The 12023-nt window shown below is 38.0% G+C and overlaps 1 protein-coding gene across 4 annotated transcripts in view; it reads right to left on the reverse strand.

Annotated features, from left to right (window-relative positions):
- The window catches only part of LOC113037374 (heparan sulfate glucosamine 3-O-sulfotransferase 5), a 123792-nt gene that overhangs the window by 71748 nt on the left and 40021 nt on the right, over window positions 1–12023 (reverse strand). For 2 of the 4 annotated variants that reach the window (XM_026194368.1, XM_026194369.1), the window contains exon 2: window positions 2627–2702. The exons of 1 other annotated variant lie outside the window; for it this stretch is intronic. The gene's annotated coding sequence lies outside the window, so the exon portion shown is untranslated. Of the gene's footprint in view, window positions 1–2626; window positions 2703–12023 lie in introns of those variants that run through there. One more of the 4 variants, XM_026194371.1, reaches the window with a different exon arrangement.

Here is a 12023-nt window from a genome sequence, read left to right on the forward strand (position 1 = left end):
AAAGTCAAAAGCCAAGGTCAGGCAGGGAAGTATTCAAGTTTGCGGCTGTGTTCATAAGAACAGAGATGATAGTAGACTAATATAATGTTCAGCCAGTATATAAAAACACCTAATACCACCTAATATTGCGTATAATGTGTAATCAGAAGCTAGGATGGTGGTAGTGGATCGTTTAAGACCTGTATGTTGTAGCTTGGGACCTCTATGGATCAAGTTTTTCATGAACATCCCACAGGTGCACAGTAAGACTGGAAGTGGGAAGTCTGGAGACCAGGTTGTGTTCCTTGAGCAGTTTTTGCAGTATGACAATGTGCATTTTCCTATACAGGGAGACTACAGCCATGGGAGTGTGTTACCTTTGGTGTTATGTGTTAAAACGCCACATTCTTCTCACTAAAAATTGCATTTCTGTATTGATTTAATGTTTATTAAAACATTATATGAGCTAAAACATAGGAAAACTAAGTAACTGGTCCTTCTCCTGCTATTACAGCCTCTCTGGACATCTGCCAAATCTTTGCCAAATCAAACATGCAAATAATCAAGATTCAGAGCTTTCGTAATGACAGTGGGATACAAATGATTTGAGCCGTACTATTAACATACTGGAAAGAGTTAGTGAAGCTATAAGCAGAGCGGTGATAATCAATGAGCGGCATTATGACTCCATGCTGAGAAGGAGCAGTGCAGATGTGTTCACGGGATGGTGGATTGGACTGTGGCACTGACAAAAGACATGAAAACAGATTTTTCACATTTTAAGCTTTTTAAAACAGCACAATGATGTTGAACTTGGCCCATGCTGTTAGTCATATTACCTACAATGGTGTGAAAAAGCGTTGGCCCTCTTCCTGATTTCCTATTTTTTGAATGTTTGTCACACTTAAACATTTCAGATTATCAAACAAATTGAAATGTAAGACAAAGACAATACAATTACATTTCTAAATGAAGGTGTTTATTATTAAGAGGAAAAATTTGATATTTCATCTTCCTTTGCAGAGCTTGTTCAATAATGTGTTTAATGTTGATACTTGGAGATTTAAAAATCTGATATATTAGCTAATCTAACTTCCCTAGCATTTGTTATATGTAGTTATTGGAGTTATATGGAGTTACTAAGAAAAACTGACAATACCGTTTAAAAAAAAATTAAGTCGTGGATTATTCGAATCCACTCTGTTTGGATCAGCTGGTTGTTGAGTTTGTGACATTCCAAACACGCAATGTCAACAAGTGCAACGTGCCCTCTGGTGGATAAACTATGTGACACCAACACTCATATCATGGTTGGAGGGTGTTTCGTCCATCTTTATTTCACTTTTGTTCATTTGGATTTATCAGCTGTTATAAATGCCAATAATTTGACATCAGTTAAAGATGAGCCATCATCCAGGCAAGTCAAACTACAATTGTGGTAACATAGAGTAGTCACACAGACAATACCACAGTACATGTACATGTAGAGTGCCAACAACACATTAGCAGCAAATCCTTTCATTATAAAATGCTTTAACACAGAGCCAGTGGAATTCTAACTCGTTCAGCAAGTTTCTATTTGCATTCTAATAGCAAGAGGTGACAGTTTGTTTCTGGACTTGTAGTTAGCACAAATCCATCTTCACACAAAAACTGTAGCCCAGTAATGTTTTGTAAATTTCTATAATTTTTTATAATAAACCAAAGAATGGTGCATGTGGTAGGTGTATTTCTGGTAGTGTGCTGGATGATTAATGATTGTCATGGTTCTGGGCCTTTGACCCAGCATTTGGAGTTTATGTTTTTGGTGACTATTATGTCTTATTATTATGTCTGGTTTAAGGTTAATTTCATTAGTTTTTATTCTGTGTCTCTGACCTAGATTCCCCTTGTGTTTTTGTCCTCTGTACCCTCTCTGTGTTTGTGTCCTTGTGTCTTGTTTCCCTTTTCTGTTCCCGTGTTTCTGTTGTCAAGCTCGCGTGTCTTTGTCTGGTTATCACTGTGTATATAACTTCCTGTCTTACTTTGAAGGTACCTCGTCTCATGTCATGTTCAGTTTTGCTTCCCCTGTCTCATCGTGTCTGATTAGCCTCGGCTGTGTTTCCCTCCTGTTTCTCATCCCCTCATGATTCCTTGTGTATTTAAGCCCTCTGTTTCCCTCTGTCCGGTGTCGCGATCTCCCTCATGGTTGTGTTTCTCCTGGTTTAGTCTGTATTATTTCCTGTCTAGCAATAAATCAATGTCTTTTGAGTTAAAGTCCTGTCTGCGAGTCTGCGTTCGGGTACAACCCGCCTGCTTCTCACAGCTAGTTTATGACAAATGACACCTTTGGAAAATATTAAACTATGATTTATCTCATTCTCTTGTTGTACCTCGCCTGGTGTGAAGCTACACTTATAGGACATGTCATAAATCTGAGTTTATAAATGTATTTATTTCTAAATATGAATTAAATGCATTTCAGAATACTGACTGTGCAGTACATAAATAAGATCACTGAGTGTGTTTATGTGTTATACTTCTTAAAAGAGGAACACAGGCAACGCAGGTAACACATCTCCATTGCATTTAAACCCAGAAAGTTTCTCTGTTCACTCAGCATGGATGAGAGGAGTGATGTGATGTGAGAAGGAGAGCTCATACATACCCTCTATTCCTCATGACTGCCAGAGCGGGTGTATTGCACCTGGATACTGCTTTATGTACTCACGTTGCTGCAGTATCTAAAATGGAGAAACTGAAATTCACTCTTCACCAAATGGACAATCACTAATTTCTATTCCAGCACACAAAATGGTAAAAATATCCTCCCGCCATCTGTCTTGAATTACAAACCATCACATCATGGAAATGTGTAAGCAAACTCAGCTCCTGAGCCCAGGGAGAGGTTCATCTACTTTCTAGTTTGCATGACAAATGGGAAGCTATGCTTGGCATGCAGTTGGGAGACCGTGTGCATAGTTCAAATATACTCACAGAATGAAATAAAACACAACTCGTGGGTTTAAAATTGCTCCCCCCTTCAAGATAATTAAAAAAGCAGCCCAAACGATTTTAATATTTCAAAGGCAGAAAACAGGTGATGTAAACATGACAACCACGGTAAGCATGTCTGTTATACCCAGCGCATAAATGTCTGTATGTCAGCGCTGATTATTCAAACCCTGTTTAAAATGTGACACACGTGTTGTCCAAAAACATTTCCTCTAAATTTGCAAAGTTACTGATTTAAAAAATATATTTTCGAATTTTTAGTTGCATGTCAAACATATGATAGACTCTTGAGCATATTTATATAGCTAAATCCACAATGGTATAACCACGCTAAATAAAAGATGCCCAAGCACCAATGCACTCTAATGCAAGCCTCTGAACTGTATGTTGATAAGTACATGAAGCGTACCTCCACCTCTATAGCTGAAAACAGTTTGTATCCGCACTCTGAGGGTCTGCTGAATTGTTTTTAATATGGCACTTTTTGACAAACTGCAGATGATGAAATCCTATTTATTGGAAAAACTGTCCTTAAGCTACTGTTGCTCATACTTACTGAGTTCCCTAGCTACTTCTTTACTATGTCAGTAAACTTTTTGAAAAGGAAGGTGTTGTAGATTTAAAGAAACATCTTAATTGAACCAAAGGCAAAAAATTGTAATGAATTTTATGTGACTGTTCATATTAAATCCAACAACAAGTGAAAATCCAAAACCGGCTCCAACCCTTTGTATTAATGATCTCCCGCTCTCTCTGTCTCTCTCTCTCTCTCTCTCTCTGTGTGTGTGTGTGTGTGTGTGTGTGTGTGTGTGTGTGTGTGTGTGTGTGTGTGTGTGTGTGTGTGTGTGGGTGTGTGTGTGCGTGCATGCGCTCACAGAAGGAAGGTCACAGCAGGAGCTTTTCTCAAAAGCATCTCCAATCAGTTTTTTTTACAAGAAGTGTATTCTTTGCAATACTTTATAAATATGAAATTTTAAGATTTTGAGTTCATGCACATTGTGAAACCAGAATCTAAATATTTGTGTCACAATGATCTCTATAAAAGCATGTTGTTTATGGGGATAATATGATAAATCTATTGTGGGCCCTAATAATGATCAATGGTAAGTGAAGAGGAAGCTTGAACCCTAACTCTGGACATTTTCATGACAAGTGACAGCGCAGACATGTGCTAACAAGAGAACATGTTTTTCATCATAAAGACTGTGATATGAAGCATCGTTAAAGTGTGACTTCAGAAGTACAAGTCACTCTTTTACTAACACATTGTAGATAAGTTTATTGCTGGACAACACAGCTAACAGCCTCACACACTCTTTAGATTTTTGAAGTATTGTGTGTAACGGTTTTAGTCTATCAAACCTTACCCTTTTCTCCCCAGTATTACAACAGTATGACTCCCAAAGTACGGCTCAGTATACGAACAAGGACTCTAAAGTCAGAACAGAAAGATACAGTTGGAAGATGAATGATTGCATTTTTTATGATGCGTAGTAAACTACACCCTCTTCTTCTTCTCTTTGTTGTTGCTCCGTGTGTGTGTGTGTGTGTGTGTGTGTGTGTGTGTGTGTGTGTGTGTGTGTGTGTGTGTGTGTGTGTGTGTGTGTGTGTATGCCTTAGATCTCAAATAATACATTACCCATACTTAAAAAAACATCTGAATTTCATTTAGAACTGAGATTCTAAGTTGCAAGCAGAAATCTTATGCACAGCCAGGAGCATGTTTCCCCACTTTCACAATGCTAAGGTGTCAAATCCACAACCCCCAACAGATGGTTTGTTACACATGGGCGAGAAGAGCAAGCTTTACTTACATAGCCTCACAAACGATAGATTTTTAAAGTTTTTGGGTACAATGACTTAGCCACAGATGTAACTTCTACTTTTGATAAAGATCACTCCACCTGCATATTTCTTAAGAAATTAAGCATCTTTATTAAGCTCTTATTTATAAATGTCTACACAATAATAGACACTGTGTGCTCTGTGACATTATAGTCTTCTGCTTCTGCTTCCATTGGTTTGCATTTTAATCTCCCAACCTTTCAGGTTGTTATGAACGACTTATATTTCTAACATTTTGTGATGTAAAAAGTTTTTATTTTCTGTGTGATGGAATGAGTTAAGACACGAGTTATTTAAACAATTACAAATTATAAAAAGCACACAATCCCGTCGCACAACATCAACATTTATTTATATACAAAAAAATAATGCTTTTTTACAGAAAAGAATTGTAACTTCATATTTTATTTTTTTTAATTTTATTTTTGTATATAAATAAATGTTGATGTTGTGCGACGGGATTGTGTGCTTCAATTTTACTTATAATGTGCAAAATCACTACAACAGACAACTCAAGGCAATGCCGTCCTCAGTAAGGATCTTGTTAGACAGTGTTTCTAAGATTTTTATGCCCCGTTACAATAACCTCAGTTTTATCTGAACTTAGAAGCAGAAAATTAAACCTCATGTATCTAAGACATCCCGGCAGTCAAGACGAATGACTTTAATGAAATTGTCATGCTATTTAAATAAATTGTGTATGCTCCACTTATGTAGGTTAACAAATGCCTTCTGTGATAAGCTGCAACACATTAAAGATCACGATTAACGTGCTGCATGTTTCAGCATCAGGCCTGGTTCAAGATTCTGGTAGTTTATGGGTAACAACCTCAAATTATTCATTTTAACATTATTAACAATGTGTTGGTTTGTAAACTGTTCCATCCAGTGATGGAGGTTTTTACAGCAAAGAGATTGATTTCTTTACAGCCACCATGCCAGTGGTAACCCATCCAGGGTTTGGAGTGGAGCTGGATTTTGAAAATAATATCAAAATTTTGAAATGAACTCTAATGCATTGAATTAGGCCTTGCAGATTTCCTGTGGTTTTCCAGTGTGTTGATCCAAATAGGCAAAAATCATTAAAAAGGAAAGAGATGGGTGTAGATCCAAACCATACCCCTAATATGACAATGGTTTGCTGGAGACAATGGATGTTAAGATGTTAAAGACTAAGACTAAGTCAACTATGCAAGAAAAAAAGACATTTATGCAAAACCAGAATAGAAAATGTTTTAAAAATATAACATTTTGGTGTGGATATATACGACATTCTCTCAGTAGCTTTTTTTCTGATTGTACACTCTTCAATAATGATATTAGCCAATATCAGAGAGGCCTGTTGAATCTCAGACATGACCTTATGCTCTTGATGAACACTTTGGCCTTTTTGTTGGACAACCACTCATGTCAGAGCAGGAAGTCAACTGAATTTTCCTCCATTTGTAAGATTTTTTGTAAGGCCTTCATGACCATAGCTTGGTGGAGTACGCACTCCATGGAAATTTTTTTCTAACCTTTTCCAGTTTGGAAGTCGTGACTTTGATTAATGAATGATGCACTTCTGTAGACGTAGAACACAACAGAAGACCAATGTTTGGGCTCTTTAAATAGATCAAAACCATATTTAATTTTGAATCATTTTTCTCAGTAAATTAATGCAGTAGTATTATGCTTTTGTAGTATTTGTTTAATAATGTTCTTCTCTAGATTTAGGAAATTTATGCAATTTCTGTCAGATTGTATGGAATTTCTGTTGGTACTTTGGTGAGTGGTTGCTGCTTGTAAAGTGCTTTATAAATAAAACTGGCTTGGCCCACTACATCTCAGTGTTGCTACATGAAATTAATTGATACATTTACTGACTGAAAAAGAAATATTATATAGAAAATTTCAAATATCTGGATCAAAAGGTAGGAATATGTATTTCATATTTGTTGGTATACTTATTATAATATATCAACGTAATATATCAGTTAAATGTCAATATTTTATTTTATTTTATTTTATTTTATTTATTTCCTTGTCCCATTCATTACTTTAGCAATCAGAATTCTTGCCAGGAAAAGACGACCAACTGATTTATTTTTTCACATTTTATATTATTATTATTAATTTATTTATTTTACTTTATTTTAAGTTATTGAAAAAATAAAAGGGAAAAATAACGTTTTTCAAGCACCCGTGTGTACACCTGTGTGCATGAGCGTGCTTGAGTTCAAAAGGTTTATCCATGTAACGAGGGTGTGGGGAGCCATAGCCCCGCCCCCCATGGCATGAAGCAGACATGGAGGAGACCCAGGCCAGGACATCCACAGGCCCCCAGAGTGCAAAAGCCCAAGTAGGACCACCAGAGAGGCAACAGCGCCACCTTCCTGGAAAGAGCTGAGGAGAGCCCCAGACGTGAAATGAACACTATATAACCATTCACACTCCCCAAACATACTCTATACTCCCAGGTCTAGGTATCACGGCCCCCAATGGGACAATCAACCCCCAGACTCAGGGGGTGTTACTCTTTTCCCTGGGATGGAGGCAAGCAGACTGCCCCCACCCACAGGGAGGCCCAGTGTCCCAGACCACAGCCAGGCTGCCAACTCCTCACAGACCCCTGCCCAGATGGTGTACAGAGAATGTGGGTGTGAAGAAAATGTAAGTATTTCTGAGAATCCAATTAAAAGGTTCTAAAGGAATATTTTTTTAATACATCAACAGCGAATGATAACTGATAATAAATAAAGAAATTATTATTGTGGACAATTTATATTCTTAAATACTGATATCACGGTCTGCTTCAATAATCCAGTGCTAGTACTACTGCCACAAGAACAGCCACTGTGTAGAGCAACATTACTATAAGATCCACAAACAAAGGAAAGAGGCAAAAAGTAAATGGCCTGTATTTGTATAGCGCTTTACTAGTCCCTAAGGACCCCAAAGCGCTTTACACATCCAGTCATCCACCCATTCACACACTGGTGATGGCAAGCTACGTTGTAACCACAGCCACCCTGGGGTGCACTGACAGAGGCGAGGCTGCCGGACACTGGCGCCACCGGGCCCTCTGACCACCACCAGTAGGCAACGGGTGAAGTGTCTTGCCCAAGGACACAACGACCGAGACTGTCCAAGCCGGGGCTCGAACCGGCAACCTTCCGATTACAAGGCGAACTCCCAACTCTTGAGCCACAAAAGTCTGCCTTTAAGGAAAAGAAATTAAATTTCTGTCACAAAAAATTATCCACAGTCAACTTCTCTCTGTTTTCTGCTTAAAATTAGATATGTTATCCCATGCAGGGCTCCTTAGTACAGCAAAACTGATTTGTTAGCACATATGACGTAACATATGACATAGCAACCATACGATGCGTAGTGGTTCTCCTTGCCTAAAACGGGGCCAGGAGGCAGAGCAGGACATGGTTGCTAGGATCTGTTCCGATTATAACGCTGAAGGCTAACCCAGGAGGTCGGGGGCTCCAAAAAAAAAAAAAAAAAAGAAACATGCAAAAGAATAACTGTATGGAGAGGAAGTTCAGTAAATCACACATTACTATGTCACACATATAGCAGTGAAGCCCTTCTGCATCACTGCCACAGTGAGCAGATTGCAGAAGCTGCAGACCCTGACTCAGACTCTGACAATCATGACCATACTTACAAATTGTGGTGGAAAGATTGTGTTTGGCGAGCCTTGTGGGACAAATATTAATTTAATTTATCCAAATATGAACAAGAGTAGATTCATTTTAATTATTTAAATGAGACAGCTCTGTGTGCAGCAGATTGTTCTGCTGGTGAATCTGCGGCATCTTACACCTACTCTCTAATTACTAACAGCAGTGTTGTACATGGATGAAACAGAACAGAGCTGGGAGGGAGCAGGATTCCCTGTGGCCGGAACACAATGTGAGTCAAAAGGAGATAACGTATTTTTCACACTCTGATGCTATGTTGATATCTAGCTTTCTCTCTGGCCCATCTGTCTCTTTCCCAACTCTCTTTGTCTCTCTCCATCTTAAACTCCCCAAGCTGAAATTTGATTAAAACTGGTACACTTTAACTTGTTGGATAATTTTACTTCATTAAAATATAGCATAGGCATTTCTTTCACCCACTGATGAGATCTGGGAATGTGGTTGCTTTGACAAAAAAAATGGTGCATAGAGCAGGTTTCAATTGCCGTTTCAAACTGCATGAAAAAAGGTCACTCGTAATGACAGTATGACAAAAAAGTATCATCTTTCTCTGCAGTTCCTGTCAGCACAGTCTTTAAGTATGTTGTTTGATGGGTAGCAAATGTAATGTTCAATTCAGTTTTCAGCTTTATTTTCAAAATGCAGCTGTTCTCGCAAAGAACTATGATTAAAAAGACACGAAATAGCAAATACAGTTAACAGCTTTGCATTTGATTGCTAGAAGACTCAAAAAGACCTGAAAGGTGAAATATTTCATCCGCATTCCAAATGAGTGGTTAAGCTGGCAGAAATAAATGCCACATGCCAATCCCAAAAACTGTAGTTCCTCTAATGGCCACTTGAGGCTAGCTTTAAAATGGAATCAGTCTGCATAGAGTCCCATGTTTAAATAGTAGGCTTTACAACAGAAATTAAAATATTTACAGTATCTTATAAATAGGCATCCTCTACCCATAGAAAGCAGGGCTGCTTTAGTTAGCATCTATCTTGTATCCTAATAAGATAGTTTCTTGTATCTTCTAATATAAGCCACTGTAGCCTAAAGCTGTCTGCTTGGTATAATCATGGCTTATTCCACTCACAGCATTGGTACTGTTGGTGCCTTTTAGAAGATTTTGGATCTTTATGCATCCCAACTGTCCTTTTTTTTTTTTTTTTTCTTTTGCCTGAACCGTTTGGTTCTTTAGCCATTAGAATTATTGTCTCAAGGCCAAGAAAGATGCCCAACTGATTTACTTTACCAATTGGATCATCACGGCCTTGCCGTATTGGTCCATTTGATTGACCTTTGTTATTATTATTTATTTATTTATGTTACTTTATTTTCAGTTGTTACAGACATGACAGACATGACTGGGGGATAGGAAAGGGAGAAAGAAAGAAAGAAAGAAAGAAAGAAAGAAAGAAAGAAAGAAAGAAAGAAAGAAAGAAAAACAGAGGGGAAGAGGGACCAGTCCCTCTAGGCATATCAGATTGGAAAAAAGTTGGATCAGAGCATCCATAATTATTTAAGAAGATAGTATTATCAAAGCAGATAGAAATACTAAACCTCTGCCATAGAAGAGAGTCTAAGAACTCAAATCTGAATGCTCTGATGCTCTGAATAAAAGTACAAAGTTTCATTGTCACTGATTATACAGCACCATGCATGAAGGACACAGCGGTTAAAAGATATAAAGTTGTACATCGTGAGAAAATGGGAACATTGAATAGTTTTATCACTGCACTATTGGAAAGTATCTGCAAGCACCACTCCTCACTCTCAATGCTTGCTTACTTTTAAAGCATAAAATAAGAAGACGAAATGCATCCCTGCTATTATGAGAACAAGCATTAGCAAGATTAATTTGACAAACACATTTCCCAGCTTTACAATAGTATTTTAATGCATAAAGTATCATTCAAAGGAACCTATAGGGCTGATGAGGCTGTTGCATAATGATAAAAGGTTCCCACTGGTGAAATGGAATACTTTATTGCACACAATAACATCAAGTATCAGAGAAACTATCCTGACAATGTGGGTTAGAAAAGTGTAATTTGCTTCACACTAAATGGACATGAGCTGGTGCGCTAGATTAGTGTTACCTGGTAAAATGAAACACAAAAAACATTTCTACATACTCTGAGTTTTCTTTGTTATGTCTGGTCCCCCTAGTATTTTTTAATACCCCGACGAATTCAAGTGATGTATCTAATACTTGGCGGATTATACTCAGGCAAAACTAACTCTAAGACTACTCTAAGTGGTCGACTAACAACCTTGTGGAAGTTAAGAGGTTAAATCTACCTTATATGAATAATATACTTATTCAACCACCTACAATATGACTCTGCACAGTGATTGGTAGTTCTGGAGTATGTAACAAAGCTGTGTCCCATGTGTGAGGTTTTTTGTGCACTTCTGTTTGGCTATCATTTTGGTGAACTCTACGCACCACACCTGGGTGCTGAGGTTTTGGAAAACAGCATGGTTTTGGTCCTGAATAAGCATTTGTATGTGGTGTCCACATGTGGAAGTTGTGAGAGAAACCAGTCTCTCTGTGTACAAAAAATGTAGTATTGGTTGTTGTAGTCATTCTTTGGATGTAAAGGAACTTGGTAGATGTGAAGATCTGACCCAGGTTAACAAGAGCCAGATCATTATGGACAGACTGCTGAATTAAAGCATTTACAAAGACACACTCCTAACTGGTAAGAGTGGGTTGGGGAATGTCTGTAACTAGACTGACCCATAGTATATTCTCTACTCAAAGACTTCAGGGATCTGGAGATAACATCTTGGTGCCATTGTCAGAAAGACACCTTCAGAAGCATTGTGCATGTCTATACTTCAGTGGTTGGAGCTGTTTTAGCAGACTGAAAGTATATTGTGCAAGCAGAGTCAGAGTGATTTGGTTCATTGGTGTATACATACATAGTGATAATGCCAGCAGGCCAATCTGAAAATATAAAACAATAATAATAACCTCATTAGTCAATCTATTTCATTTCTAGCAAAGTATTTAGACTTTTTAATATTAGAAACATGATTTTAAGTAAGAAAATTCTGTACCCTGAGTACTTGAAAGTGAATTATAAAGTCAGTTCATTAAAGTTGCCTAAAACAATCCCCTGTGTTAACCTGTTCACAATGTCGCCTGCTACGCTCCTGCTGCTCTTCTGCTTATGGCTGTTAATTAGTTTGGATGTCAAATGATGTCAAATAATTAACAAAGACAAATAGCTTTCGTGTCCACTTGCTCCTATCCCACCTCCACAGCTGTGGAGATCTTGCTCTTCTTTAGCTTGTGTTTATCAGGCTAGAGAAGCCAAACCAAAACTGCTAATGCATTAATTTATAACACAAGCTGGCAAGACAGCAAGACAGCTGCTGAAAGCGAAATACAGGCAGGCTGATCGGGTGAAAAACTGCAGTGTAACCACGTGAGTCCACTATTAGCCCTCTTGCATCAAGTTACTTTGTATGTGCTGATACAGCCTTGGGAAACAAATGTCCTTGTGTGACTG

This window comes from Astatotilapia calliptera, chromosome 15 (assembly GCF_900246225.1).
Source record: "Astatotilapia calliptera chromosome 15, fAstCal1.2, whole genome shotgun sequence".
Lineage (NCBI taxonomy): Eukaryota > Metazoa > Chordata > Actinopteri > Cichliformes > Cichlidae > Astatotilapia > Astatotilapia calliptera.